Source organism: Vanacampus margaritifer, chromosome 1 (genome assembly GCF_051991255.1).
Source record: "Vanacampus margaritifer isolate UIUO_Vmar chromosome 1, RoL_Vmar_1.0, whole genome shotgun sequence".
In the NCBI taxonomy this organism is placed as follows: Eukaryota; Metazoa; Chordata; class Actinopteri; order Syngnathiformes; family Syngnathidae; genus Vanacampus; species Vanacampus margaritifer.
Window position 1 is genome coordinate 35,017,020 of NC_135432.1, and position 6,000 is coordinate 35,023,019.

Below are 6,000 nucleotides of genomic sequence, written 5' to 3' on the forward strand. Positions count from 1 at the left end.
ACCCGCTCACTTGACCAATGAAAGGCAGTTTGCAATGGAGGATCTCATCCCAAGATACACTTAGGACCGCCCCCTCATTTGAATAACATTTTGACCTGGCAGGGCGTCTGCAGGATGAAATAAATAAATGTGAGAGCAGAGCGTTTTTATTTATTGATTTATATTTAATTCTATTTATATATTTATTTTTGTTTTTATTTCAACATGTATTTTTATTTTTTGAATCTTGATTTTTTAAATTTTTTTAAATTTATTTTTACTTGTATTCATTTATTTACTCATTTATTAATTTTGGCAGTTTTGGTCCTCCATAAGTCTCGGCTCTGTCTCGTTGTAGTCAACATCAACCGGTTAGTCTGCAACACAGGCCCCAGCACTGTATATTCTGTACATGACAATCCTTCCCTCCACCTCTGAAAACTACTCCCTCCACCTGTGCTATCAGTCGCAAGCGGACTACAGATCTTTTTTCAGGCAGAAAGGGTTCACATAATTAAAAGGGGCCGTGTGTGCGCGAGGTGCACGAGCGCATGAATGTAAATGTAAATAGTCGGGCCGATGTATCATATGCATGATGATATTTCTGCATGGTTTCAACACACGCACACATAGCGCGCGACTGAGGAACCATGACCACCGAAGAGGAGGCCAACCCCCCTTCATGCTCCATCAATATGACGACTATATATATAAATATTACGAGAGTTACATATATATGACTATAACAAAGTGCCATTTCTCTATTTTTGTGAAACTGCAGTTAGGATTTGTATTTGTTGTTTTAAACCTGTTTGGAGAGACAAGAGGGTAAACAATCTTAGTTAGTATCAGAAAGGACATAATGCTGTCAGTGCATGTTCTTTATTTCCTGTTCCTTATGATTTGATTGTCCATGATTATTGGGGTTATTTATACCGTTCTAGATGGTGCGGGTGTAGCCCCCCCAAGCCCTCACCCAACCACACGCACGTCTGCGCGGTCATCCTATTTTCTGAATGTATACTGTGTTCTTTTTAATGGCGTGCCAGTTGTTGATTCGGTGGCGACATGCAAATGAGCATGACGTCACTCGGATGCTTCTGCTGCAAAGTTGATGTAGCTCAAATAACAGTTCTGTGGTTTTGTGTGTCTATGAATATAGCCTGCTTTAGGTGAGGAAATTAAAAACTGAAAAAAAAATCAAGTCATTTAAATGGGGGGTTTGTACCGTCATATTTTTTCAAAAAATTAGCAAAATTTTCAATTGAGCTAGAATGATTCGGTCAGTATGAACATTGCAGGTAAATATAGCATAGATTGCTTTTTATTGTGGGAAAAAGAACAAGTATTCCTCCACACACATAAAAAAAAACATGGCTATGATTTGTGGACTTTTTTGTTGAAAGCTATCTAACCTTGTACAAATAATTCATTGTATTTACAATAAGATGTGCTTGAAGTATTCTATTCTGGGGGAGGATTCTTGTTTTTGTGGAATGTGGCCTGTCATAATATCGAGGAAGTGCTTTGAGGCCTGCACAAACATGGCGACGACTGATGCAAGATGCCTTTTACACCAAGCAGGTCCGCTTTAACGGAAGGTGTGAACACAAAATGCCAATTTTAAAAAGAAATGAAGACTTATGCACACTTTGCCCTTTTCTGTGTTTTAATGCAATGTAAAAGCCTTGTAAAACCTGTTGACATCACCAACACATTTTGTCCAAAGGATCCCAAATAGTGACACCTTGCAATGAAATGAAGCTTAGTTGAGATTGTAAAGGCCTTCAGGCTAAGTATAAAGAGCTGCAGTGAGGCGGGCATGTCAGCCCAAGCCCGAAGGCCAACGTACCTCCCCCAGGAAACAGTTAAGCGCTGTCCATGGTGCTGAATCACTTCTTTTGTTTGTTCACTCGGCAGAAGAGATGTGTGACCATTTGCATTCATGCATCCTTAACTATTATCTTTCCCACATAAAAAAGTGTAACAAATAGTGGGAAAAAGAAAATTTCATGCAGAGGTGCAGAAAAAGGGATCGATTAATGGTTTGAGTATGCAAACGAATCATTTGCAGTGTCTGATCTGGAGGCCCCAAACATTTTTCAATGTGCTGTGGATTTGCTTTTACATTTCCACCCTGCTTGACCTCTGGTACTAAGGACACAGTCGACCTGTGACTCATCAAGGCGTCACATCCTCTTAACTTCCAGTTTTGCTCTTCTGTCCAACCCTGAGGGGACACCCGGGGGTCGCTGTCTTCTGTGTGCTACAGCCCACGTGATGTTTCATCATTTTCAAACGCCGTGTTATAAATTACATTTTTATGTTTTGCAATATTTGACCTGCTTCTATTTTGTTAAATAAAGTGTGGTTGAGGTTGAGTAAAATAATGTTGTGGTTTTAGGAATTTTCATTGGAATTCAGTTGAATTTAAAAAAATCTATTAGTCGTTTAGATTTCACACCAGTGATGGGAAAATGAAGCTTATGAAGCACTTGCTCTATTTTTATTTTTTTTTTACTTCTGTAGATGGTGCTCTTGGTTTAAAGAGAACTTGATCAAAGGGATAATTGACTCATTGAACCATTTTGAACAGTAAGAAGATAATATTTTGTCTATCATTAATGTGATAACTTCATTTTTTTCATGAACAATTAATACCTTTAAAAACTAAATTTGCCACTTGCTGTTCACTGAAGATGACATCAACTCTGCTGAGGAAGCAAGTACCGACCAATCATGGCTCAGTTGGCTGACCAAACCCGTAAAACAGGTGAGCCGTGATTGGTCGTTACCCATTTCCTCAGCACAGATAATGTCATCTTCAGTCGACAGACAGCAAGTGGAAAAATGTGTTTTTAAAGGTATTAATTGTGCATGAAAATTAATGAAGTTATCAAATAATTCTCAACACAATAGTAACTTTTTAATTTAAGTTGAAAATGGTTCGATGACTCAAGTGGGGCCTATCTCTTTAAAATTCCACTGCATATTTAAACCAAGAGTGCCATCTAGGAGTAATATATTTATTTATATATATATATTTCACTTAAATATTAATAGATTTTCTAAAGAAACACCCACATTTGTGACAAAGTCCTTGAATACGCTTTCATTTAAATTTCTAAATCATATGGGGGGTGGGGGTTTAGCCATCAGGCTTCACTCTTTTGCAATCATTATTATTATTCTGTATTGTATATAATCATGTAGAAATATTTTTTTTTAATGGTGTTGTGTCCAAAGACAAAGGACCATTAATTAGGGCAGTGATATATATATATTTTTTTTTTGAAAAACAGCAGAATGGTGCTGCCTGTCTGCCTGTTTTATATGCTGATCAAACAACACTTCAACTCTGTTATGGCCGGCAGCCCCTACATTGTTGCCGGGATACTCTGGGAAGAGACCAGATGCAGGACTTCCTGTTGGGAAAACCCTATCCACACACCATGGCTTTCATGTAGCTCTCAGCGGCTTTTGCAGTTTAAGTTAGGGGCACTTTACTATAATAATTACATAAAAAATATGTGCTTTTTTTTTCCATTTAGTGTATGTGCATGCTTTGTGAGAATAATTTGAGGAATTCCTAAAAGTGAACAAGGAAAATGATAATCTTATATCCATGTGATATGCAAACACCCTTTTAATACCACACCACATCAAGTCTGCGGGTAGTGCTGTGTTCTATAAATAGGTACGATATTTATTAACCACCCCCAGTTCTTTAGTGCTGGTTGTTGACACACGAAGCAATTGTTTAACACGAACGAGTTGCACCATTGTGCTTGTTAATACGCAAACATGCCTGAGAAACGACATTTAATTACAACAGTAAATTGTGGCAACACAGAATGTAGCCCGGAGCCGTACTAAAAGCACGGCTTCGCGAGAGCCCCTGTAAGTCCGTTTCAGCGTGCCTAATCCGTCTTATGTTATTTATTTGGCTTCTGTTACAACTTATCCTGAGCTGGTACAGAGTGGTGCTTTCTATGCAACGCCGCAGCTTCTACATGAATACATTATTTGTAGTGCCCTTGCATAAAACAAACTCATGTGGGAATACAGATCAATATCTTCTGTGGTAATTCATAAACCTCAACACATACGCATATGCGCGTGTGTACCTTTGAGACCACAGAGATAATATCAGAGTAATTAAACAGATCCCAATTCATAATTGACCCTGAGATCTGATGTCAGCCCACAGCACAACAGGCAAGCCACCACGAGTGGCCTTTAATCAAGATGAGTAAACGGTGTTTCCGCCAGGCCTAAGTAATACCCTTCTCCCGCCTCTACTTATTGATCAGCTCATTGATTCGATTCAGTGGCCTCAAACATGCCCATCCCTCATTGCGCTTCAGGCGTTCTGCGGCTTGTACTGATCCGATTACTCCCCCCGCATGGGAGCTGTGACCACAACTTGAGAATGAAGCCTTTTTGGCAGAAGGTTAGCGAGCTGCATTCCATTTCCGGACACAATCTAGCCATCCTATTTTAGGAACGAGGCCTTTGGCGTTTATTTAATCATTTTAGTTTCAATTTAGTAAGCAACATTTTAGAAACACTCCTCAAAAGAGTGCATAAAAGCTTCTGGACACTGTGGAACAAGCTCATTTGTACACGTGTGTACTAAAGACTCCCATGAGTCCAAATTAACACATCTACGCTCAGTTCCGTCAGGAATCAAGCACAGACTATTTTAGTCATTTTAATTTGGCAAAGCTAATTTGGACTCACTCCAAGGAAACCTGCCGTCATTGCTTTTAAAAAATTATCTGGTCAGTAAGAGAGTGGCTCATCACACATGCAAACACAAGCCTGTTTTTCCAACAGTGGGTAGCAGCACACTTATTTTACTTTTGGGCTTTTCCAAACAGAAGTAATTTGCAATACTGTACAATATTCCTTGAATGTCTAATTCTAAGCATAAATAGTGAATATTACTGATATAAAAATGAACCTCATCCATATTAAGAACAGCACTATGCTGTGTCAGGTTGTTTTAGTTCATTTTCAGAAACCTATGTAGCAAATCGGCTGACTTTCAAATATATAAATGAGCCTCTGGATGGTGCAACGCACTCAGATGGCGCCTGTTTACCTCAAAGCGCTCTACAAGGAGGCTGCCGTGTTAACACGATGGAGAGAAACTTGCATAAACCGACGCGCTACGCCCAAGGCACCGGGTCAGAGGACAGATGGAGAGAAAATGACTCACGAGAAGAAGAAAAAAATACACTTCACATACAGTTGGGATATGGCAGGAGGGATTTGTTTTGCACTGACCATTCTTGTATGTTCACTGACTGTGTAGCTTAGCTCATTGTACTAACAGGATGCGTGCAAAGGTTTGCAGTTCGTACAGTACACTTAAGCTTACGTTGTGATGTTTCAGTAACCACAACCGTTGTCACAATTGTTGTTTAGAGTCCAAATGTTATAACTACGCTGGTGCCTTGACATTGATTCTTCCAGATACGATCCGTCACTTGGGCAATATTTTTGACTTGCGATACAAGCAAAATTTGAAATACGAGTGCACTTTAGACCACCACCACTAAATGCCGGCTACACACTTCACAATAGCCAGCCATCGTCAATTCGATGTAAAAATGAAGCTTCATCAAGTACTTTGACCTGATTGATTAAATTCCCATTGCATCTTTCAGCCCTTCGGTAGATGATTGCAATGCACATGACATATTTGTGTCTAAACCAATAAAAACACATAATTTGGATGATGTCAACACTTTTGGTTCATGATTGGATCCTAGCTAACTAATAACAATCGTGAGTTGATTTGCATGATGTTTATGTTAAAAATGTTACATATAAGCTTGGTAAATGTACAACATGTTACAGCCATACTATCCTGGCGTCCACTATAACAAGGAAAAACATGAGATAACCACGAAAAAATTCCATGTCGTTCTTATGTGTGAAAAGAGTCAATATCAGTTTGTATATATATATATATATATATATATATATATATATATCAGGATATGTCAGGAT